This window comes from Salvelinus fontinalis, unplaced genomic scaffold (assembly GCF_029448725.1).
Source record: "Salvelinus fontinalis isolate EN_2023a unplaced genomic scaffold, ASM2944872v1 scaffold_1712, whole genome shotgun sequence".
Lineage (NCBI taxonomy): Eukaryota > Metazoa > Chordata > Actinopteri > Salmoniformes > Salmonidae > Salvelinus > Salvelinus fontinalis.
The window spans coordinates 1-22,888 of record NW_026601921.1 but is presented as its reverse complement, the minus strand read 5'-3'; the positions used below and the strand labels follow the sequence as shown (position 1 = coordinate 22,888).

Genomic DNA, 22,888 nt, shown 5'->3' with positions numbered 1-22,888 from the left:
TTCCACAACAGCAGAAATGTAAAGCTAGCGTCCCTGGGTGGGCTCGAACCACCAACCTTTAGATTAACAGTCTAACGCGCTAACCAATTGCGCCACAGAGACCTACAATTACATTGACCCTCAGCAGGTGCAAGTCGCATGGAAGATCACTACAAGTCAGGAAGGGTCTGTTCACATCGCTACATTCTGAAAAATGTCATCCCTGGATGGTGTCAAAGCACCACCCTTTAGATTGACAGTCCACGCGGTAACAGATTGCGCTACAGAAGCTTGTGGTGGAATTGACCCTCAGCCAGCCAAAGTCACAGGGAATCTCAATTCAAGTCCAGGATGTCGCTTCATGGAGCACTACAAACTGAAAACTCTCATCCCTGGGTCGGCTCAAACCACCAACCTTTAGCTTAACAGTCTAACGCGCTAACCAATTGCACAACAGAGACTTGTGGTGTATTTGACCCTGACAGTTGACCTCTGGCCATCCGTGATCTCATCCAACTGTACATGGAGTTTACGACACAACAACACTTTGTTCCAATGGTTGTGTCAAGGTGCAACGAAAGTGCCACAACATTTTCAAGGAAGTAGCCCTGTAGTTTTCTAACGTTTGTTAGCTTTTTGAATGGCCTTAAAAGGGCAAAAATGCCGAGCAATCTTCGTCAGCGCAACATTTTATTAAAAGGCATCTGGCAGGAGTAAATTCAGCCACAATCACGAATATCATTTGATAAATATATATCTTAAACCACTGCATTTTCAAGAATGTAATATATAATCGTCAAATTCATTCATAATAATTAGGGGACTGACCCCGGAAGTATGATATAATGGCGAGTCACTTTCATGGCATACAGGCACACATATACACACAATCACACACACACACACACTGGACCAACATTGTCCTTCAAGCGAGATAAATATAAATGCTAAAGTTTTTCATGCCAGATTGACATATTTTACATTGGAATACTAGCCGGATTAATATTAATAAATGATATGTTCCTTGGAGACCACAGAATGATCAAGCTATTGAGTAACAGAAGATCACAGAACATTGACAGCCATTTTACCAGTAGGTATAGCAAATTGTCATCTTTCACGTTCAACAACACACCAATCACATAAGATAACAGGAGGCACAGCAGGTCAAAAACTAGCCTACTGTAAGTCCAGGACGGTGTTTCCACAACAGCAGAAATGTAAAGCTAGCGTCCCTGGGTGGGCTCGAACCACCAACCTTTAGATTAACAGTCTAACGCGCTAACCAATTGCGCCACAGAGACCTACAATTACATTGACCCTCAGCAGGTGCAAGTCGCATGGAAGATCACTACAAGTCAGGAAGGGTCTGTTCACATCGCTACATTCTGAAAAATGTCATCCCTGGATGGTGTCAAAGCACCACCCTTTAGATTGACAGTCCACGCGGTAACAGATTGCGCTACAGAAGCTTGTGGTGGAATTGACCCTCAGCCAGCCAAAGTCACAGGGAATCTCAATTCAAGTCCAGGATGTCGCTTCATGGAGCACTACAAACTGAAAACTCTCATCCCTGGGTCGGCTCAAACCACCAACCTTTAGCTTAACAGTCTAACGCGCTAACCAATTGCACAACAGAGACTTGTGGTGTATTTGACCCTGACAGTTGACCTCTGGCCATCCGTGATCTCATCCAACTGTACATGGAGTTTACGACACAACAACACTTTGTTCCAATGGTTGTGTCAAGGTGCAACGAAAGTGCCACAACATTTTCAAGGAAGTAGCCCTGTAGTTTTCTAACGTTTGTTAGCTTTTTGAATGGCCTTAAAAGGGCAAAAATGCCGAGCAATCTTCGTCAGCGCAACATTTTATTAAAAGGCATCTGGCAGGAGTAAATTCAGCCACAATCACGAATATCATTTGATAAATATATATCTTAAACCACTGCATTTTCAAGAATGTAATATATAATCGTCAAATTCATTCATAATAATTAGGGGACTGACCCCGGAAGTATGATATAATGGCGAGTCACTTTCATGGCATACAGGCACACATATACACACAATCACACACACACACACTGGACCAACATTGTCCTTCAAGCGAGATAAATATAAATGCTAAAGTTTTTCATGCCAGATTGACATATTTTACATTGGAATACTAGCCGGATTAATATTAATAAATGATATGTTCCTTGGAGACCACAGAATGATCAAGCTATTGAGTAACAGAAGATTACAGAACATTGACAGCCATTTTACCAGTAGGTATAGCAAATTGTCATCTTTCACGTTCAACAACACACCAATCACATAAGATAACAGGAGGCACAGCAGGTCAAAAACTAGCCTACTGTAAGTCCAGGACGGTGTTTCCACAACAGCAGAAATGTAAAGCTAGCGTCCCTGGGTGGGCTCGAACCACCAACCTTTAGATTAACAGTCTAACGCGCTAACCAATTGCGCCACAGAGACCTACAATTACATTGACCCTCAGCAGGTGCAAGTCGCATGGAAGATCACTACAAGTCAGGAAGGGTCTGTTCACATCGCTACATTCTGAAAAATGTCATCCCTGGATGGTGTCAAAGCACCACCCTTTAGATTGACAGTCCACGCGGTAACAGATTGCGCTACAGAAGCTTGTGGTGGAATTGACCCTCAGCCAGCCAAAGTCACAGGGAATCTCAATTCAAGTCCAGGATGTCGCTTCATGGAGCACTACAAACTGAAAACTCTCATCCCTGGGTCGGCTCAAACCACCAACCTTTAGCTTAACAGTCTAACGCGCTAACCAATTGCACAACAGAGACTTGTGGTGTATTTGACCCTGACAGTTGACCTCTGGCCATCCGTGATCTCATCCAACTGTACATGGAGTTTACGACACAACAACACTTTGTTCCAATGGTTGTGTCAAGGTGCAACGAAAGTGCCACAACATTTTCAAGGAAGTAGCCCTGTAGTTTTCTAACGTTTGTTAGCTTTTTGAATGGCCTTAAAAGGGCAAAAATGCCGAGCAATCTTCGTCAGCGCAACATTTTATTAAAAGGCATCTGGCAGGAGTAAATTCAGCCACAATCACGAATATCATTTGATAAATATATATCTTAAACCACTGCATTTTCAAGAATGTAATATATAATCGTCAAATTCATTCATAATAATTAGGGGACTGACCCCGGAAGTATGATATAATGGCGAGTCACTTTCATGGCATACAGGCACACATATACACACAATCACACACACACACACACTGGACCAACATTGTCCTTCAAGCGAGATAAATATAAATGCTAAAGTTTTTCATGCCAGATTGACATATTTTACATTGGAATACTAGCCGGATTAATATTAATAAATGATATGTTCCTTGGAGACCACAGAATGATCAAGCTATTGAGTAACAGAAGATTACAGAACATTGACAGCCATTTTACCAGTAGGTATAGCAAATTGTCATCTTTCACGTTCAACAACACACCAATCACATAAGATAACAGGAGGCACAGCAGGTCAAAAACTAGCCTACTGTAAGTCCAGGACGGTGTTTCCACAACAGCAGAAATGTAAAGCTAGCGTCCCTGGGTGGGCTCGAACCACCAACCTTTAGATTAACAGTCTAACGCGCTAACCAATTGCGCCACAGAGACCTACAATTACATTGACCCTCAGCAGGTGCAAGTCGCATGGAAGATCACTACAAGTCAGGAAGGGTCTGTTCACATCGCTACATTCTGAAAAATGTCATCCCTGGATGGTGTCAAAGCACCACCCTTTAGATTGACAGTCCACGCGGTAACAGATTGCGCTACAGAAGCTTGTGGTGGAATTGACCCTCAGCCAGCCAAAGTCACAGGGAATCTCAATTCAAGTCCAGGATGTCGCTTCATGGAGCACTACAAACTGAAAACTCTCATCCCTGGGTCGGCTCAAACCACCAACCTTTAGCTTAACAGTCTAACGCGCTAACCAATTGCACAACAGAGACTTGTGGTGTATTTGACCCTGACAGTTGACCTCTGGCCATCCGTGATCTCATCCAACTGTACATGGAGTTTACGACACAACAACACTTTGTTCCAATGGTTGTGTCAAGGTGCAACGAAAGTGCCACAACATTTTCAAGGAAGTAGCCCTGTAGTTTTCTAACGTTTGTTAGCTTTTTGAATGGCCTTAAAAGGGCAAAAATGCCGAGCAATCTTCGTCAGCGCAACATTTTATTAAAAGGCATCTGGCAGGAGTAAATTCAGCCACAATCACGAATATCATTTGATAAATATATATCTTAAACCACTGCATTTTCAAGAATGTAATATATAATCGTCAAATTCATTCATAATAATTAGGGGACTGACCCCGGAAGTATGATATAATGGCGAGTCACTTTCATGGCATACAGGCACACATATACACACAATCACACACACACACACTGGACCAACATTGTCCTTCAAGCGAGATAAATATAAATGCTAAAGTTTTTCATGCCAGATTGACATATTTTACATTGGAATACTAGCCGGATTAATATTAATAAATGATATGTTCCTTGGAGACCACAGAATGATCAAGCTATTGAGTAACAGAAGATTACAGAACATTGACAGCCATTTTACCAGTAGGTATAGCAAATTGTCATCTTTCACGTTCAACAACACACCAATCACATAAGATAACAGGAGGCACAGCAGGTCAAAAACTAGCCTACTGTAAGTCCAGGACGGTGTTTCCACAACAGCAGAAATGTAAAGCTAGCGTCCCTGGGTGGGCTCGAACCACCAACCTTTAGATTAACAGTCTAACGCGCTAACCAATTGCGCCACAGAGACCTACAATTACATTGACCCTCAGCAGGTGCAAGTCGCATGGAAGATCACTACAAGTCAGGAAGGGTCTGTTCACATCGCTACATTCTGAAAAATGTCATCCCTGGATGGTGTCAAAGCACCACCCTTTAGATTGACAGTCCACGCGGTAACAGATTGCGCTACAGAAGCTTGTGGTGGAATTGACCCTCAGCCAGCCAAAGTCACAGGGAATCTCAATTCAAGTCCAGGATGTCGCTTCATGGAGCACTACAAACTGAAAACTCTCATCCCTGGGTCGGCTCAAACCACCAACCTTTAGCTTAACAGTCTAACGCGCTAACCAATTGCACAACAGAGACTTGTGGTGTATTTGACCCTGACAGTTGACCTCTGGCCATCCGTGATCTCATCCAACTGTACATGGAGTTTACGACACAACAACACTTTGTTCCAATGGTTGTGTCAAGGTGCAACGAAAGTGCCACAACATTTTCAAGGAAGTAGCCCTGTAGTTTTCTAACGTTTGTTAGCTTTTTGAATGGCCTTAAAAGGGCAAAAATGCCGAGCAATCTTCGTCAGCGCAACATTTTATTAAAAGGCATCTGGCAGGAGTAAATTCAGCCACAATCACGAATATCATTTGATAAATATATATCTTAAACCACTGCATTTTCAAGAATGTAATATATAATCGTCAAATTCATTCATAATAATTAGGGGACTGACCCCGGAAGTATGATATAATGGCGAGTCACTTTCATGGCATACAGGCACACATATACACACAATCACACACACACACACTGGACCAACATTGTCCTTCAAGCGAGATAAATATAAATGCTAAAGTTTTTCATGCCAGATTGACATATTTTACATTGGAATACTAGCCGGATTAATATTAATAAATGATATGTTCCTTGGAGACCACAGAATGATCAAGCTATTGAGTAACAGAAGATTACAGAACATTGACAGCCATTTTACCAGTAGGTATAGCAAATTGTCATCTTTCACGTTCAACAACACACCAATCACATAAGATAACAGGAGGCACAGCAGGTCAAAAACTAGCCTACTGTAAGTCCAGGACGGTGTTTCCACAACAGCAGAAATGTAAAGCTAGCGTCCCTGGGTGGGCTCGAACCACCAACCTTTAGATTAACAGTCTAACGCGCTAACCAATTGCGCCACAGAGACCTACAATTACATTGACCCTCAGCAGGTGCAAGTCGCATGGAAGATCACTACAAGTCAGGAAGGGTCTGTTCACATCGCTACATTCTGAAAAATGTCATCCCTGGATGGTGTCAAAGCACCACCCTTTAGATTGACAGTCCACGCGGTAACAGATTGCGCTACAGAAGCTTGTGGTGGAATTGACCCTCAGCCAGCCAAAGTCACAGGGAATCTCAATTCAAGTCCAGGATGTCGCTTCATGGAGCACTACAAACTGAAAACTCTCATCCCTGGGTCGGCTCAAACCACCAACCTTTAGCTTAACAGTCTAACGCGCTAACCAATTGCACAACAGAGACTTGTGGTGTATTTGACCCTGACAGTTGACCTCTGGCCATCCGTGATCTCATCCAACTGTACATGGAGTTTACGACACAACAACACTTTGTTCCAATGGTTGTGTCAAGGTGCAACGAAAGTGCCACAACATTTTCAAGGAAGTAGCCCTGTAGTTTTCTAACGTTTGTTAGCTTTTTGAATGGCCTTAAAAGGGCAAAAATGCCGAGCAATCTTCGTCAGCGCAACATTTTATTAAAAGGCATCTGGCAGGAGTAAATTCAGCCACAATCACGAATATCATTTGATAAATATATATCTTAAACCACTGCATTTTCAAGAATGTAATATATAATCGTCAAATTCATTCATAATAATTAGGGGACTGACCCCGGAAGTATGATATAATGGCGAGTCACTTTCATGGCATACAGGCACACATATACACACAATCACACACACACACACTGGACCAACATTGTCCTTCAAGCGAGATAAATATAAATGCTAAAGTTTTTCATGCCAGATTGACATATTTTACATTGGAATACTAGCCGGATTAATATTAATAAATGATATGTTCCTTGGAGACCACAGAATGATCAAGCTATTGAGTAACAGAAGATTACAGAACATTGACAGCCATTTTACCAGTAGGTATAGCAAATTGTCATCTTTCACGTTCAACAACACACCAATCACATAAGATAACAGGAGGCACAGCAGGTCAAAAACTAGCCTACTGTAAGTCCAGGACGGTGTTTCCACAACAGCAGAAATGTAAAGCTAGCGTCCCTGGGTGGGCTCGAACCACCAACCTTTAGATTAACAGTCTAACGCGCTAACCAATTGCGCCACAGAGACCTACAATTACATTGACCCTCAGCAGGTGCAAGTCGCATGGAAGATCACTACAAGTCAGGAAGGGTCTGTTCACATCGCTACATTCTGAAAAATGTCATCCCTGGATGGTGTCAAAGCACCACCCTTTAGATTGACAGTCCACGCGGTAACAGATTGCGCTACAGAAGCTTGTGGTGGAATTGACCCTCAGCCAGCCAAAGTCACAGGGAATCTCAATTCAAGTCCAGGATGTCGCTTCATGGAGCACTACAAACTGAAAACTCTCATCCCTGGGTCGGCTCAAACCACCAACCTTTAGCTTAACAGTCTAACGCGCTAACCAATTGCACAACAGAGACTTGTGGTGTATTTGACCCTGACAGTTGACCTCTGGCCATCCGTGATCTCATCCAACTGTACATGGAGTTTACGACACAACAACACTTTGTTCCAATGGTTGTGTCAAGGTGCAACGAAAGTGCCACAACATTTTCAAGGAAGTAGCCCTGTAGTTTTCTAACGTTTGTTAGCTTTTTGAATGGCCTTAAAAGGGCAAAAATGCCGAGCAATCTTCGTCAGCGCAACATTTTATTAAAAGGCATCTGGCAGGAGTAAATTCAGCCACAATCACGAATATCATTTGATAAATATATATCTTAAACCACTGCATTTTCAAGAATGTAATATATAATCGTCAAATTCATTCATAATAATTAGGGGACTGACCCCGGAAGTATGATATAATGGCGAGTCACTTTCATGGCATACAGGCACACATATACACACAATCACACACACACACACTGGACCAACATTGTCCTTCAAGCGAGATAAATATAAATGCTAAAGTTTTTCATGCCAGATTGACATATTTTACATTGGAATACTAGCCGGATTAATATTAATAAATGATATGTTCCTTGGAGACCACAGAATGATCAAGCTATTGAGTAACAGAAGATTACAGAACATTGACAGCCATTTTACCAGTAGGTATAGCAAATTGTCATCTTTCACGTTCAACAACACACCAATCACATAAGATAACAGGAGGCACAGCAGGTCAAAAACTAGCCTACTGTAAGTCCAGGACGGTGTTTCCACAACAGCAGAAATGTAAAGCTAGCGTCCCTGGGTGGGCTCGAACCACCAACCTTTAGATTAACAGTCTAACGCGCTAACCAATTGCGCCACAGAGACCTACAATTACATTGACCCTCAGCAGGTGCAAGTCGCATGGAAGATCACTACAAGTCAGGAAGGGTCTGTTCACATCGCTACATTCTGAAAAATGTCATCCCTGGATGGTGTCAAAGCACCACCCTTTAGATTGACAGTCCACGCGGTAACAGATTGCGCTACAGAAGCTTGTGGTGGAATTGACCCTCAGCCAGCCAAAGTCACAGGGAATCTCAATTCAAGTCCAGGATGTCGCTTCATGGAGCACTACAAACTGAAAACTCTCATCCCTGGGTCGGCTCAAACCACCAACCTTTAGCTTAACAGTCTAACGCGCTAACCAATTGCACAACAGAGACTTGTGGTGTATTTGACCCTGACAGTTGACCTCTGGCCATCCGTGATCTCATCCAACTGTACATGGAGTTTACGACACAACAACACTTTGTTCCAATGGTTGTGTCAAGGTGCAACGAAAGTGCCACAACATTTTCAAGGAAGTAGCCCTGTAGTTTTCTAACGTTTGTTAGCTTTTTGAATGGCCTTAAAAGGGCAAAAATGCCGAGCAATCTTCGTCAGCGCAACATTTTATTAAAAGGCATCTGGCAGGAGTAAATTCAGCCACAATCACGAATATCATTTGATAAATATATATCTTAAACCACTGCATTTTCAAGAATGTAATATATAATCGTCAAATTCATTCATAATAATTAGGGGACTGACCCCGGAAGTATGATATAATGGCGAGTCACTTTCATGGCATACAGGCACACATATACACACAATCACACACACACACACTGGACCAACATTGTCCTTCAAGCGAGATAAATATAAATGCTAAAGTTTTTCATGCCAGATTGACATATTTTACATTGGAATACTAGCCGGATTAATATTAATAAATGATATGTTCCTTGGAGACCACAGAATGATCAAGCTATTGAGTAACAGAAGATTACAGAACATTGACAGCCATTTTACCAGTAGGTATAGCAAATTGTCATCTTTCACGTTCAACAACACACCAATCACATAAGATAACAGGAGGCACAGCAGGTCAAAAACTAGCCTACTGTAAGTCCAGGACGGTGTTTCCACAACAGCAGAAATGTAAAGCTAGCGTCCCTGGGTGGGCTCGAACCACCAACCTTTAGATTAACAGTCTAACGCGCTAACCAATTGCGCCACAGAGACCTACAATTACATTGACCCTCAGCAGGTGCAAGTCGCATGGAAGATCACTACAAGTCAGGAAGGGTCTGTTCACATCGCTACATTCTGAAAAATGTCATCCCTGGATGGTGTCAAAGCACCACCCTTTAGATTGACAGTCCACGCGGTAACAGATTGCGCTACAGAAGCTTGTGGTGGAATTGACCCTCAGCCAGCCAAAGTCACAGGGAATCTCAATTCAAGTCCAGGATGTCGCTTCATGGAGCACTACAAACTGAAAACTCTCATCCCTGGGTCGGCTCAAACCACCAACCTTTAGCTTAACAGTCTAACGCGCTAACCAATTGCACAACAGAGACTTGTGGTGTATTTGACCCTGACAGTTGACCTCTGGCCATCCGTGATCTCATCCAACTGTACATGGAGTTTACGACACAACAACACTTTGTTCCAATGGTTGTGTCAAGGTGCAACGAAAGTGCCACAACATTTTCAAGGAAGTAGCCCTGTAGTTTTCTAACGTTTGTTAGCTTTTTGAATGGCCTTAAAAGGGCAAAAATGCCGAGCAATCTTCGTCAGCGCAACATTTTATTAAAAGGCATCTGGCAGGAGTAAATTCAGCCACAATCACGAATATCATTTGATAAATATATATCTTAAACCACTGCATTTTCAAGAATGTAATATATAATCGTCAAATTCATTCATAATAATTAGGGGACTGACCCCGGAAGTATGATATAATGGCGAGTCACTTTCATGGCATACAGGCACACATATACACACAATCACACACACACACACTGGACCAACATTGTCCTTCAAGCGAGATAAATATAAATGCTAAAGTTTTTCATGCCAGATTGACATATTTTACATTGGAATACTAGCCGGATTAATATTAATAAATGATATGTTCCTTGGAGACCACAGAATGATCAAGCTATTGAGTAACAGAAGATTACAGAACATTGACAGCCATTTTACCAGTAGGTATAGCAAATTGTCATCTTTCACGTTCAACAACACACCAATCACATAAGATAACAGGAGGCACAGCAGGTCAAAAACTAGCCTACTGTAAGTCCAGGACGGTGTTTCCACAACAGCAGAAATGTAAAGCTAGCGTCCCTGGGTGGGCTCGAACCACCAACCTTTAGATTAACAGTCTAACGCGCTAACCAATTGCGCCACAGAGACCTACAATTACATTGACCCTCAGCAGGTGCAAGTCGCATGGAAGATCACTACAAGTCAGGAAGGGTCTGTTCACATCGCTACATTCTGAAAAATGTCATCCCTGGATGGTGTCAAAGCACCACCCTTTAGATTGACAGTCCACGCGGTAACAGATTGCGCTACAGAAGCTTGTGGTGGAATTGACCCTCAGCCAGCCAAAGTCACAGGGAATCTCAATTCAAGTCCAGGATGTCGCTTCATGGAGCACTACAAACTGAAAACTCTCATCCCTGGGTCGGCTCAAACCACCAACCTTTAGCTTAACAGTCTAACGCGCTAACCAATTGCACAACAGAGACTTGTGGTGTATTTGACCCTGACAGTTGACCTCTGGCCATCCGTGATCTCATCCAACTGTACATGGAGTTTACGACACAACAACACTTTGTTCCAATGGTTGTGTCAAGGTGCAACGAAAGTGCCACAACATTTTCAAGGAAGTAGCCCTGTAGTTTTCTAACGTTTGTTAGCTTTTTGAATGGCCTTAAAAGGGCAAAAATGCCGAGCAATCTTCGTCAGCGCAACATTTTATTAAAAGGCATCTGGCAGGAGTAAATTCAGCCACAATCACGAATATCATTTGATAAATATATATCTTAAACCACTGCATTTTCAAGAATGTAATATATAATCGTCAAATTCATTCATAATAATTAGGGGACTGACCCCGGAAGTATGATATAATGGCGAGTCACTTTCATGGCATACAGGCACACATATACACACAATCACACACACACACACTGGACCAACATTGTCCTTCAAGCGAGATAAATATAAATGCTAAAGTTTTTCATGCCAGATTGACATATTTTACATTGGAATACTAGCCGGATTAATATTAATAAATGATATGTTCCTTGGAGACCACAGAATGATCAAGCTATTGAGTAACAGAAGATTACAGAACATTGACAGCCATTTTACCAGTAGGTATAGCAAATTGTCATCTTTCACGTTCAACAACACACCAATCACATAAGATAACAGGAGGCACAGCAGGTCAAAAACTAGCCTACTGTAAGTCCAGGACGGTGTTTCCACAACAGCAGAAATGTAAAGCTAGCGTCCCTGGGTGGGCTCGAACCACCAACCTTTAGATTAACAGTCTAACGCGCTAACCAATTGCGCCACAGAGACCTACAATTACATTGACCCTCAGCAGGTGCAAGTCGCATGGAAGATCACTACAAGTCAGGAAGGGTCTGTTCACATCGCTACATTCTGAAAAATGTCATCCCTGGATGGTGTCAAAGCACCACCCTTTAGATTGACAGTCCACGCGGTAACAGATTGCGCTACAGAAGCTTGTGGTGGAATTGACCCTCAGCCAGCCAAAGTCACAGGGAATCTCAATTCAAGTCCAGGATGTCGCTTCATGGAGCACTACAAACTGAAAACTCTCATCCCTGGGTCGGCTCAAACCACCAACCTTTAGCTTAACAGTCTAACGCGCTAACCAATTGCACAACAGAGACTTGTGGTGTATTTGACCCTGACAGTTGACCTCTGGCCATCCGTGATCTCATCCAACTGTACATGGAGTTTACGACACAACAACACTTTGTTCCAATGGTTGTGTCAAGGTGCAACGAAAGTGCCACAACATTTTCAAGGAAGTAGCCCTGTAGTTTTCTAACGTTTGTTAGCTTTTTGAATGGCCTTAAAAGGGCAAAAATGCCGAGCAATCTTCGTCAGCGCAACATTTTATTAAAAGGCATCTGGCAGGAGTAAATTCAGCCACAATCACGAATATCATTTGATAAATATATATCTTAAACCACTGCATTTTCAAGAATGTAATATATAATCGTCAAATTCATTCATAATAATTAGGGGACTGACCCCGGAAGTATGATATAATGGCGAGTCACTTTCATGGCATACAGGCACACATATACACACAATCACACACACACACACTGGACCAACATTGTCCTTCAAGCGAGATAAATATAAATGCTAAAGTTTTTCATGCCAGATTGACATATTTTACATTGGAATACTAGCCGGATTAATATTAATAAATGATATGTTCCTTGGAGACCACAGAATGATCAAGCTATTGAGTAACAGAAGATTACAGAACATTGACAGCCATTTTACCAGTAGGTATAGCAAATTGTCATCTTTCACGTTCAACAACACACCAATCACATAAGATAACAGGAGGCACAGCAGGTCAAAAACTAGCCTACTGTAAGTCCAGGACGGTGTTTCCACAACAGCAGAAATGTAAAGCTAGCGTCCCTGGGTGGGCTCGAACCACCAACCTTTAGATTAACAGTCTAACGCGCTAACCAATTGCGCCACAGAGACCTACAATTACATTGACCCTCAGCAGGTGCAAGTCGCATGGAAGATCACTACAAGTCAGGAAGGGTCTGTTCACATCGCTACATTCTGAAAAATGTCATCCCTGGATGGTGTCAAAGCACCACCCTTTAGATTGACAGTCCACGCGGTAACAGATTGCGCTACAGAAGCTTGTGGTGGAATTGACCCTCAGCCAGCCAAAGTCACAGGGAATCTCAATTCAAGTCCAGGATGTCGCTTCATGGAGCACTACAAACTGAAAACTCTCATCCCTGGGTCGGCTCAAACCACCAACCTTTAGCTTAACAGTCTAACGCGCTAACCAATTGCACAACAGAGACTTGTGGTGTATTTGACCCTGACAGTTGACCTCTGGCCATCCGTGATCTCATCCAACTGTACATGGAGTTTACGACACAACAACACTTTGTTCCAATGGTTGTGTCAAGGTGCAACGAAAGTGCCACAACATTTTCAAGGAAGTAGCCCTGTAGTTTTCTAACGTTTGTTAGCTTTTTGAATGGCCTTAAAAGGGCAAAAATGCCGAGCAATCTTCGTCAGCGCAACATTTTATTAAAAGGCATCTGGCAGGAGTAAATTCAGCCACAATCACGAATATCATTTGATAAATATATATCTTAAACCACTGCATTTTCAAGAATGTAATATATAATCGTCAAATTCATTCATAATAATTAGGGGACTGACCCCGGAAGTATGATATAATGGCGAGTCACTTTCATGGCATACAGGCACACATATACACACAATCACACACACACACACTGGACCAACATTGTCCTTCAAGCGAGATAAATATAAATGCTAAAGTTTTTCATGCCAGATTGACATATTTTACATTGGAATACTAGCCGGATTAATATTAATAAATGATATGTTCCTTGGAGACCACAGAATGATCAAGCTATTGAGTAACAGAAGATTACAGAACATTGACAGCCATTTTACCAGTAGGTATAGCAAATTGTCATCTTTCACGTTCAACAACACACCAATCACATAAGATAACAGGAGGCACAGCAGGTCAAAAACTAGCCTACTGTAAGTCCAGGACGGTGTTTCCACAACAGCAGAAATGTAAAGCTAGCGTCCCTGGGTGGGCTCGAACCACCAACCTTTAGATTAACAGTCTAACGCGCTAACCAATTGCGCCACAGAGACCTACAATTACATTGACCCTCAGCAGGTGCAAGTCGCATGGAAGATCACTACAAGTCAGGAAGGGTCTGTTCACATCGCTACATTCTGAAAAATGTCATCCCTGGATGGTGTCAAAGCACCACCCTTTAGATTGACAGTCCACGCGGTAACAGATTGCGCTACAGAAGCTTGTGGTGGAATTGACCCTCAGCCAGCCAAAGTCACAGGGAATCTCAATTCAAGTCCAGGATGTCGCTTCATGGAGCACTACAAACTGAAAACTCTCATCCCTGGGTCGGCTCAAACCACCAACCTTTAGCTTAACAGTCTAACGCGCTAACCAATTGCACAACAGAGACTTGTGGTGTATTTGACCCTGACAGTTGACCTCTGGCCATCCGTGATCTCATCCAACTGTACATGGAGTTTACGACACAACAACACTTTGTTCCAATGGTTGTGTCAAGGTGCAACGAAAGTGCCACAACATTTTCAAGGAAGTAGCCCTGTAGTTTTCTAACGTTTGTTAGCTTTTTGAATGGCCTTAAAAGGGCAAAAATGCCGAGCAATCTTCGTCAGCGCAACATTTTATTAAAAGGCATCTGGCAGGAGTAAATTCAGCCACAATCACGAATATCATTTGATAAATATATATCTTAAACCACTGCATTTTCAAGAATGTAATATATAATCGTCAAATTCATTCATAATAATTAGGGGACTGACCCCGGAAGTATGATATAATGGCGAGTCACTTTCATGGCATACAGGCACACATATACACACAATCACACACACACACACTGGACCAACATTGTCCTTCAAGCGAGATAAATATAAATGCTAAAGTTTTTCATGCCAGATTGACATATTTTACATTGGAATACTAGCCGGATTAATATTAATAAATGATATGTTCCTTGGAGACCACAGAATGATCAAGCTATTGAGTAACAGAAGATTACAGAACATTGACAGCCATTTTACCAGTAGGTATAGCAAATTGTCATCTTTCACGTTCAACAACACACCAATCACATAAGATAACAGGAGGCACAGCAGGTCAAAAACTAGCCTACTGTAAGTCCAGGACGGTGTTTCCACAACAGCAGAAATGTAAAGCTAGCGTCCCTGGGTGGGCTCGAACCACCAACCTTTAGATTAACAGTCTAACGCGCTAACCAATTGCGCCACAGAGACCTACAATTACATTGACCCTCAGCAGGTGCAAGTCGCATGGAAGATCACTACAAGTCAGGAAGGGTCTGTTCACATCGCTACATTCTGAAAAATGTCATCCCTGGATGGTGTCAAAGCACCACCCTTTAGATTGACAGTCCACGCGGTAACAGATTGCGCTACAGAAGCTTGTGGTGGAATTGACCCTCAGCCAGCCAAAGTCACAGGGAATCTCAATTCAAGTCCAGGATGTCGCTTCATGGAGCACTACAAACTGAAAACTCTCATCCCTGGGTCGGCTCAAACCACCAACCTTTAGCTTAACAGTCTAACGCGCTAACCAATTGCACAACAGAGACTTGTGGTGTATTTGACCCTGACAGTTGACCTCTGGCCATCCGTGATCTCATCCAACTGTACATGGAGTTTACGACACAACAACACTTTGTTCCAATGGTTGTGTCAAGGTGCAACGAAAGTGCCACAACATTTTCAAGGAAGTAGCCCTGTAGTTTTCTAACGTTTGTTAGCTTTTTGAATGGCCTTAAAAGGGCAAAAATGCCGAGCAATCTTCGTCAGCGCAACATTTTATTAAAAGGCATCTGGCAGGAGTAAATTCAGCCACAATCACGAATATCATTTGATAAATATATATCTTAAACCACTGCATTTTCAAGAATGTAATATATAATCGTCAAATTCATTCATAATAATTAGGGGACTGACCCCGGAAGTATGATATAATGGCGAGTCACTTTCATGGCATACAGGCACACATATACACACAATCACACACACACACACTGGACCAACATTGTCCTTCAAGCGAGATAAATATAAATGCTAAAGTTTTTCATGCCAGATTGACATATTTTACATTGGAATACTAGCCGGATTAATATTAATAAATGATATGTTCCTTGGAGACCACAGAATGATCAAGCTATTGAGTAACAGAAGATTACAGAACATTGACAGCCATTTTACCAGTAGGTATAGCAAATTGTCATCTTTCACGTTCAACAACACACCAATCACATAAGATAACAGGAGGCACAGCAGGTCAAAAACTAGCCTACTGTAAGTCCAGGACGGTGTTTCCACAACAGCAGAAATGTAAAGCTAGCGTCCCTGGGTGGGCTCGAACCACCAACCTTTAGATTAACAGTCTAACGCGCTAACCAATTGCGCCACAGAGACCTACAATTACATTGACCCTCAGCAGGTGCAAGTCGCATGGAAGATCACTACAAGTCAGGAAGGGTCTGTTCACATCGCTACATTCTGAAAAATGTCATCCCTGGATGGTGTCAAAGCACCACCCTTTAGATTGACAGTCCACGCGGTAACAGATTGCGCTACAGAAGCTTGTGGTGGAATTGACCCTCAGCCAGCCAAAGTCACAGGGAATCTCAATTCAAGTCCAGGATGTCGCTTCATGGAGCACTACAAACTGAAAACTCTCATCCCTGGGTCGGCTCAAACCACCAACCTTTAGCTTAACAGTCTAACGCGCTAACCAATTGCACAACAGAGACTTGTGGTGTATTTGACCCTGACAGTTGACCTCTGGCCATCCGTGATCTCATCCAACTGTACATGGAGTTTACGACACAACAACACTTTGTTCCAATGGTTGTGTCAAGGTGCAACGAAAGTGCCACAACATTTTCAAGGAAGTAGCCCTGTAGTTTTCTAACGTTTGTTAGCTTTTTGAATGGCCTTAAAAGGGCAAAAATGCCGAGCAATCTTCGTCAGCGCAACATTTTATTAAAAGGCATCTGGCAGGAGTAAATTCAGCCACAATCACGAATATCATTTGATAAATATATATCTTAAACCACTGCATTTTCAAGAATGTAATATATAATCGTCAAATTCATTCATAATAATTAGGGGACTGACCCCGGAAGTATGATATAATGGCGAGTCACTTTCATGGCATACAGGCACACATATACACACAATCACACACACACACACTGGACCAACATTGTCCTTCAAGCGAGATAAATATAAATGCTAAAGTTTTTCATGCCAGATTGACATATTTTACATTGGAATACTAGCCGGATTAATATTAATAAATGATATGTTCCTTGGAGACCACAGAATGATCAAGCTATTGAGTAACAGAAGATTACAGAACATTGACAGCCATTTTACCAGTAGGTATAGCAAATTGTCATCTTTCACGTTCAACAACACACCAATCACATAAGATAACAGGAGGCACAGCAGGTCAAAAACTAGCCTACTGTAAGTCCAGGACGGTGTTTCCACAACAGCAGAAATGTAAAGCTAGCGTCCCTGGGTGGGCTCGAACCACCAACCTTTAGATTAACAGTCTAACGCGCTAACCAATTGCGCCACAGAGACCTACAATTACATTGACCCTCAGCAGGTGCAAGTCGCATGGAAGATCACTACAAGTCAGGAAGGGTCTGTTCACATCGCTACATTCTGAAAAATGTCATCCCTGGATGGTGTCAAAGCACCACCCTTTAGATTGACAGTCCACGCGGTAACAGATTGCGCTACAGAAGCTTGTGGTGGAATTGACCCTCAGCCAGCCAAAGTCACAGGGAATCTCAATTCAAGTCCAGGATGTCGCTTCATGGAGCACTACAAACTGAAAACTCTCATCCCTGGGTCGGCTCAAACCACCAACCTTTAGCTTAACAGTCTAACGCGCTAACCAATTGCACAACAGAGACTTGTGGTGTATTTGACCCTGACAGTTGACCTCTGGCCATCCGTGATCTCATCCAACTGTACATGGAGTTTACGACACAACAACACTTTGTTCCAATGGTTGTGTCAAGGTGCAACGAAAGTGCCACAACATTTTCAAGGAAGTAGCCCTGTAGTTTTCTAACGTTTGTTAGCTTTTTGAATGGCCTTAAAAGGGCAAAAATGCCGAGCAATCTTCGTCAGCGCAACATTTTATTAAAAGGCATCTGGCAGGAGTAAATTCAGCCACAATCACGAATATCATTTGATAAATATATATCTTAAACCACTGCATTTTCAAGAATGTAATATATAATCGTCAAATTCATTCATAATAATTAGGGGACTGACCCCGGAAGTATGATATAATGGCGAGTCACTTTCATGGCATACAGGCACACATATACACACAATCACACACACACACACTGGACCAACATTGTCCTTCAAGCGAGATAAATATAAATGCTAAAGTTTTTCATGCCAGATTGACATATTTTACATTGGAATACTAGCCGGATTAATATTAATAAATGATATGTTCCTTGGAGACCACAGAATGATCAAGCTATTGAGTAACAGAAGATTACAGAACATTGACAGCCATTTTACCAGTAGGTATAGCAAATTGTCATCTTTCACGTTCAACAACACACCAATCACATAAGATAACAGGAGGCACAGCAGGTCAAAAACTAGCCTACTGTAAGTACAGGACGGTGTTTCCACAACAGCAGAAATGTAAAGCTAGCGTCCCTGGGTGGGCTCGAACCACCAACCTTTAGATTAACAGTCTAACGCGCTAACCAATTGCGCCACAGAGAACTAAAATTTCATTGACCCTCAGCAGGTGCAAGTCGCATGGAAGATCACTACAAGTCAGGAAGGGTCTGTTCACATCGCTACATTCTGAAAAATGTCATCCCTGGATGGTGTCAAAGCACCACCCTTTAGATTGACAGTCCACGCGGTAACAGATTGCGCTACAGAAGCTTGTGGTGGAATTGACCCTCAGCCAGCCAAAGTCACAGGGAATCTCAATTCAAGTCCAGGATGTCGCTTCATGGAGCACTACAAACTGAAAACTCTCATCCCTGGGTCGGCTCAAACCACCAACCTTTAGCTTAACAGTCTAACGCGCTAACCAATTGCACAACAGAGACTTGTGGTGTATTTGACCCTGACAGTTGACCTCTGGCCATCCGTGATCTCATCCAACTGTACATGGAGTTTACGACACAACAACACTTTGTTCCAATGGTTGTGTCAAGGTGCAACGAAAGTGCCACAACATTTTCAAGGAAGTAGCCCTGTAGTTTTCTAACGTTTGTTAGCTTTTTGAATGGCCTTAAAAGGGCAAAAATGCCGAGCAATCTTCGTCAGCGCAACATTTTATTAAAAGGCATCTGGCACGAGTAAATTCAGCCACAATCACGAATATCATTTGATAAATATATGTCTTAAACCACTGCATTTTCAAGAATGTAATATATAATCGTCAAATTCATTCATAATAATTAGGGGACTGACCCCGGAAGTATGATATAATGGCGAGTCACTTTCATGGCATACAGGCACACATATACACACAATCACACACACACACACTGGACCAACATTGTCCTTCAAGCGAGATAAATATAAATGCTAAAGTTTTTCATGCCAGATTGACATATTTTACATTGGAATACTAGCCGGATTAATATTAATAAATGATATGTTCCTTGGAGACCACAGAATGATCAAGCTATTGAGTAACAGAAGATTACAGAACATTGACAGCCATTTTACCAGTAGGTATAGCAAATTGTCATCTTTCACGTTCAACAACACACCAATCACATAAGATAACAGGAGGCACAGCAGGTCAAAAACTAGCCTACTGTAAGTACAGGACGGTGTTTCCACAACAGCAGAAATGTAAAGCTAGCGTCCCTGGGTGGGCTCGAACCACCAACCTTTAGATTAACAGTCTAACGCGCTAACCAATTGCGCCACAGAGAACTAAAATTTCATTGACCCTCAGCAGGTGCAAGTCGCATGGAAGATCACTACAAGTCAGGAAGGGTCTGTTCACATCGCTACATTCTGAAAAATGTCATCCCTGGATGGTGTCAAAGCACCACCCTTTAGATTGACAGTCCACGCGGTAACAGATTGCGCTACAGAAGCTTGTGGTGGAATTGACCCTCAGCCAGCCAAAGTCACAGGGAATCTCAATTCAAGTCCAGGATGTCGCTTCATGGAGCACTACAAACTGAAAACTTTCATCCCTGGGTCGGCTCAAACCACCAACCTTTAGCTTAACAGTCTAACGCGCTAACCAATTGCACAACAGAGACTTGTGGTGTATTTGACCCTGACAGTTGACCTCTGGCCATCCGTGATCTCATCCAACTGTACATGGAGTTTACGACACAACAACACTTTGTTCCAATGGTTGTGTCAAGGTGCAACGAAAGTGCCACAACATTTTCAAGGAAGTAGCCCTGTAGTTTTCTAACGTTTGTTAGCTTTTTGAATGGCCTTAAAAGGGCAAAAATGCCGAGCAATCTTCGTCAGCGCAACATTTTATTAAAAGGCATCTGGCAGGAGTAAATTCAGCCACAATCACGAATATCATTTGATAAATATATATCTTAAACCACTGCATTTTCAAGAATGTAATATATAATCGTCAAATTCATTCATAATAATTAGGGGACTGACCCCGGAAGTATGATATAATGGCGAGTCACTTTCATGGCATACAGGCACACATATACACACAATCACACACACACACACTGGACCAACATTGTCCTTCAAGCGAGATAAATATAAATGCTAAAGTTTTTCATGCCAGATTGACATATTTTACATTGGAATACTAGCCGGATTAATATTAATAAATGATATGTTCCTTGGAGACCACAGAATGATCAAGCTATTGAGTAACAGAAGATTACAGAACATTGACAGCCATTTTACCAGTAGGTATAGCAAATTGTCATCTTTCACGTTCAACAACACACCAATCACATAAGATAACAGGAGGCACAGCAGGTCAAAAACTAGCCTACTGTAAGTCCAGGACGGTGTTTCCACAACAGCAGAAATGTAAAGCTAGCGTCCCTGGGTGGGCTCGAACCACCAACCTTTAGATTAACAGTCTAACGCGCTAACCAATTGCGCCACAGAGAACTAAAATTTCATTGACCCTCAGCAGGTGCAAGTCGCATGGAAGATCACTACAAGTCAGGAAGGGTCTGTTCACATCGCTACATTCTGAAAAATGTCATCCCTGGATGGTGTCAAAGCACCACCCTTTAGATTGACAGTCCACGCGGTAACAGATTGCGCTACAGAAGCTTGTGGTGGAATTGACCCTCAGCCAGCCAAAGTCACAGGGAATCTCAATTCAAGTCCAGGATGTCGCTTCATGGAGCACTACAAACTGAAAACTCTCATCCCTGGGTCGGCTCAAACCACCAATTTTTAGCTTAACAGTCTAACGCGCTAACCAATTGCACAACAGAGACTTGTGGTGTATTTGACCCTGACAGTTGACCTCTGGCCATCCGTGATCTCATCCAACTGTACATGGAGTTTACGACACAACAACACTTTGTTCCAATGGTTGTGTCAAGGTGCAACGAAAGTGCCACAACATTTTCAAGGAAGTAGCCCTGTAGTTTTCTAACGTTTGTTAGCTTTTTGAATGGCCTTAAAAGGGCAAAAATGCCGAGCAATCTTCGTCAGCGCAACATTTTATTAAAAGGCATCTGGCAGGAGTAAATTCAGCCACAATCACGAATATCATTTGATAAATATATATCTTAAACCACTGCATTTTCAAGAATGTAATATATAATCGTCAAATTCATTCATAATAATTAGGGGACTGACCCCGGAAGTATGATATAATGGCGAGTCACTTTCATGGCATACAGGCACACATATACACACAATCACACACACACACACTGGACCAACATTGTCCTTCAAGCGAGATAAATATAAATGCTAAAGTTTTTCATGCCAGATTGACATATTTTACATTGGAATACTAGCCGGATTAATATTAATAAATGATATGTTCCTTGGAGACCACAGAATGATCAAGCTATTGAGTAACAGAAGATTACAGAACATTGACAGCCATTTTACCAGTAGGTATAGCAAATTGTCATCTTTCACGTTCAACAACACACCAATCACATAAGATAACAGGAGGCACAGCAGGTCAAAAACTAGCCTACTGTAAGTACAGGACGGTGTTTCCACAACAGCAGAAATGTAAAGCTAGCGTCCCTGGGTGGGCTCGAACCACCAACTTTTAGATTAACAGTCTAACGCGCTAACCAATTGCGCCACAGAGAACTACAATTTCATTGACCCTCAGCAGGTGCAAGTCGCATGGAAGATCACTACAAGTCAGGAAGGGTCTGTTCACATCGCTACATTCTGAAAAATGTCATCCCTGGATGGTGTCAAAGCACCACCCTTTAGATTGACAGTCCACGCGGTAACAGATTGCGCTACAGAAGCTTGTGGTGGAATTGACCCTCAGCCAGCCAAAGTCACAGGGAATCTCAATTCAAGTCCAGGATGTCGCTTCATGGAGCACTACAAACTGAAAACTTTCATCCCTGGGTCGGCTCAAACCACCAACCTTTAGCTTAACAGTCTAACGCGCTAACCAATTGCACAACAGAGACTTGTGGTGTATTTGACCCTGACAGTTGACCTCTGGCCATCCGT

At 42.3% G+C, this 22,888-nt stretch overlaps 20 non-coding genes across 20 annotated transcripts; all 20 read right to left on the bottom strand.

Annotated features, from left to right (window-relative positions):
• Positions 1-28: 28 nt before the first annotated feature.
• Positions 29-102, bottom strand: trnan-guu (transfer RNA asparagine (anticodon GUU)). The gene has a single exon. It is a non-coding gene; the product is annotated as a tRNA-Asn (tRNA).
• A 1,107-nt stretch (positions 103-1,209) lies between these two features.
• trnan-guu (transfer RNA asparagine (anticodon GUU)) lies at positions 1,210-1,283 on the bottom strand. The gene has a single exon. It is a non-coding gene; the product is annotated as a tRNA-Asn (tRNA).
• A 1,105-nt stretch (positions 1,284-2,388) lies between these two features.
• On the bottom strand, positions 2,389-2,462 carry trnan-guu (transfer RNA asparagine (anticodon GUU)). Its single transcript has one exon. It is a non-coding gene; the product is annotated as a tRNA-Asn (tRNA).
• Positions 2,463-3,569: 1,107 nt separating this feature from the next.
• On the bottom strand, positions 3,570-3,643 carry trnan-guu (transfer RNA asparagine (anticodon GUU)). Its single transcript has one exon. It is a non-coding gene; the product is annotated as a tRNA-Asn (tRNA).
• Positions 3,644-4,748: 1,105 nt separating this feature from the next.
• On the bottom strand, positions 4,749-4,822 carry trnan-guu (transfer RNA asparagine (anticodon GUU)). Its single transcript has one exon. It is a non-coding gene; the product is annotated as a tRNA-Asn (tRNA).
• Positions 4,823-5,927: 1,105 nt separating this feature from the next.
• trnan-guu (transfer RNA asparagine (anticodon GUU)) lies at positions 5,928-6,001 on the bottom strand. Its single transcript has one exon. It is a non-coding gene; the product is annotated as a tRNA-Asn (tRNA).
• Positions 6,002-7,106: 1,105 nt separating this feature from the next.
• Positions 7,107-7,180, bottom strand: trnan-guu (transfer RNA asparagine (anticodon GUU)). Its single transcript has one exon. It is a non-coding gene; the product is annotated as a tRNA-Asn (tRNA).
• Positions 7,181-8,285: 1,105 nt separating this feature from the next.
• Positions 8,286-8,359, bottom strand: trnan-guu (transfer RNA asparagine (anticodon GUU)). Its single transcript has one exon. It is a non-coding gene; the product is annotated as a tRNA-Asn (tRNA).
• Positions 8,360-9,464: 1,105 nt separating this feature from the next.
• Positions 9,465-9,538, bottom strand: trnan-guu (transfer RNA asparagine (anticodon GUU)). The gene has a single exon. It is a non-coding gene; the product is annotated as a tRNA-Asn (tRNA).
• A 1,105-nt stretch (positions 9,539-10,643) lies between these two features.
• trnan-guu (transfer RNA asparagine (anticodon GUU)) lies at positions 10,644-10,717 on the bottom strand. The gene has a single exon. It is a non-coding gene; the product is annotated as a tRNA-Asn (tRNA).
• A 1,105-nt stretch (positions 10,718-11,822) lies between these two features.
• On the bottom strand, positions 11,823-11,896 carry trnan-guu (transfer RNA asparagine (anticodon GUU)). Its single transcript has one exon. It is a non-coding gene; the product is annotated as a tRNA-Asn (tRNA).
• Positions 11,897-13,001: 1,105 nt separating this feature from the next.
• On the bottom strand, positions 13,002-13,075 carry trnan-guu (transfer RNA asparagine (anticodon GUU)). Its single transcript has one exon. It is a non-coding gene; the product is annotated as a tRNA-Asn (tRNA).
• Positions 13,076-14,180: 1,105 nt separating this feature from the next.
• trnan-guu (transfer RNA asparagine (anticodon GUU)) lies at positions 14,181-14,254 on the bottom strand. Its single transcript has one exon. It is a non-coding gene; the product is annotated as a tRNA-Asn (tRNA).
• A 1,105-nt stretch (positions 14,255-15,359) lies between these two features.
• On the bottom strand, positions 15,360-15,433 carry trnan-guu (transfer RNA asparagine (anticodon GUU)). Its single transcript has one exon. It is a non-coding gene; the product is annotated as a tRNA-Asn (tRNA).
• Positions 15,434-16,538: 1,105 nt separating this feature from the next.
• Positions 16,539-16,612, bottom strand: trnan-guu (transfer RNA asparagine (anticodon GUU)). Its single transcript has one exon. It is a non-coding gene; the product is annotated as a tRNA-Asn (tRNA).
• Positions 16,613-17,717: 1,105 nt separating this feature from the next.
• trnan-guu (transfer RNA asparagine (anticodon GUU)) lies at positions 17,718-17,791 on the bottom strand. Its single transcript has one exon. It is a non-coding gene; the product is annotated as a tRNA-Asn (tRNA).
• A 1,105-nt stretch (positions 17,792-18,896) lies between these two features.
• On the bottom strand, positions 18,897-18,971 carry trnan-guu (transfer RNA asparagine (anticodon GUU)). Its single transcript has one exon. It is a non-coding gene; the product is annotated as a tRNA-Asn (tRNA).
• Positions 18,972-20,075: 1,104 nt separating this feature from the next.
• On the bottom strand, positions 20,076-20,150 carry trnan-guu (transfer RNA asparagine (anticodon GUU)). Its single transcript has one exon. It is a non-coding gene; the product is annotated as a tRNA-Asn (tRNA).
• Positions 20,151-21,254: 1,104 nt separating this feature from the next.
• trnan-guu (transfer RNA asparagine (anticodon GUU)) lies at positions 21,255-21,329 on the bottom strand. The gene has a single exon. It is a non-coding gene; the product is annotated as a tRNA-Asn (tRNA).
• A 1,104-nt stretch (positions 21,330-22,433) lies between these two features.
• Positions 22,434-22,508, bottom strand: trnan-guu (transfer RNA asparagine (anticodon GUU)). The gene has a single exon. It is a non-coding gene; the product is annotated as a tRNA-Asn (tRNA).
• Positions 22,509-22,888: the final 380 nt, after the last annotated feature.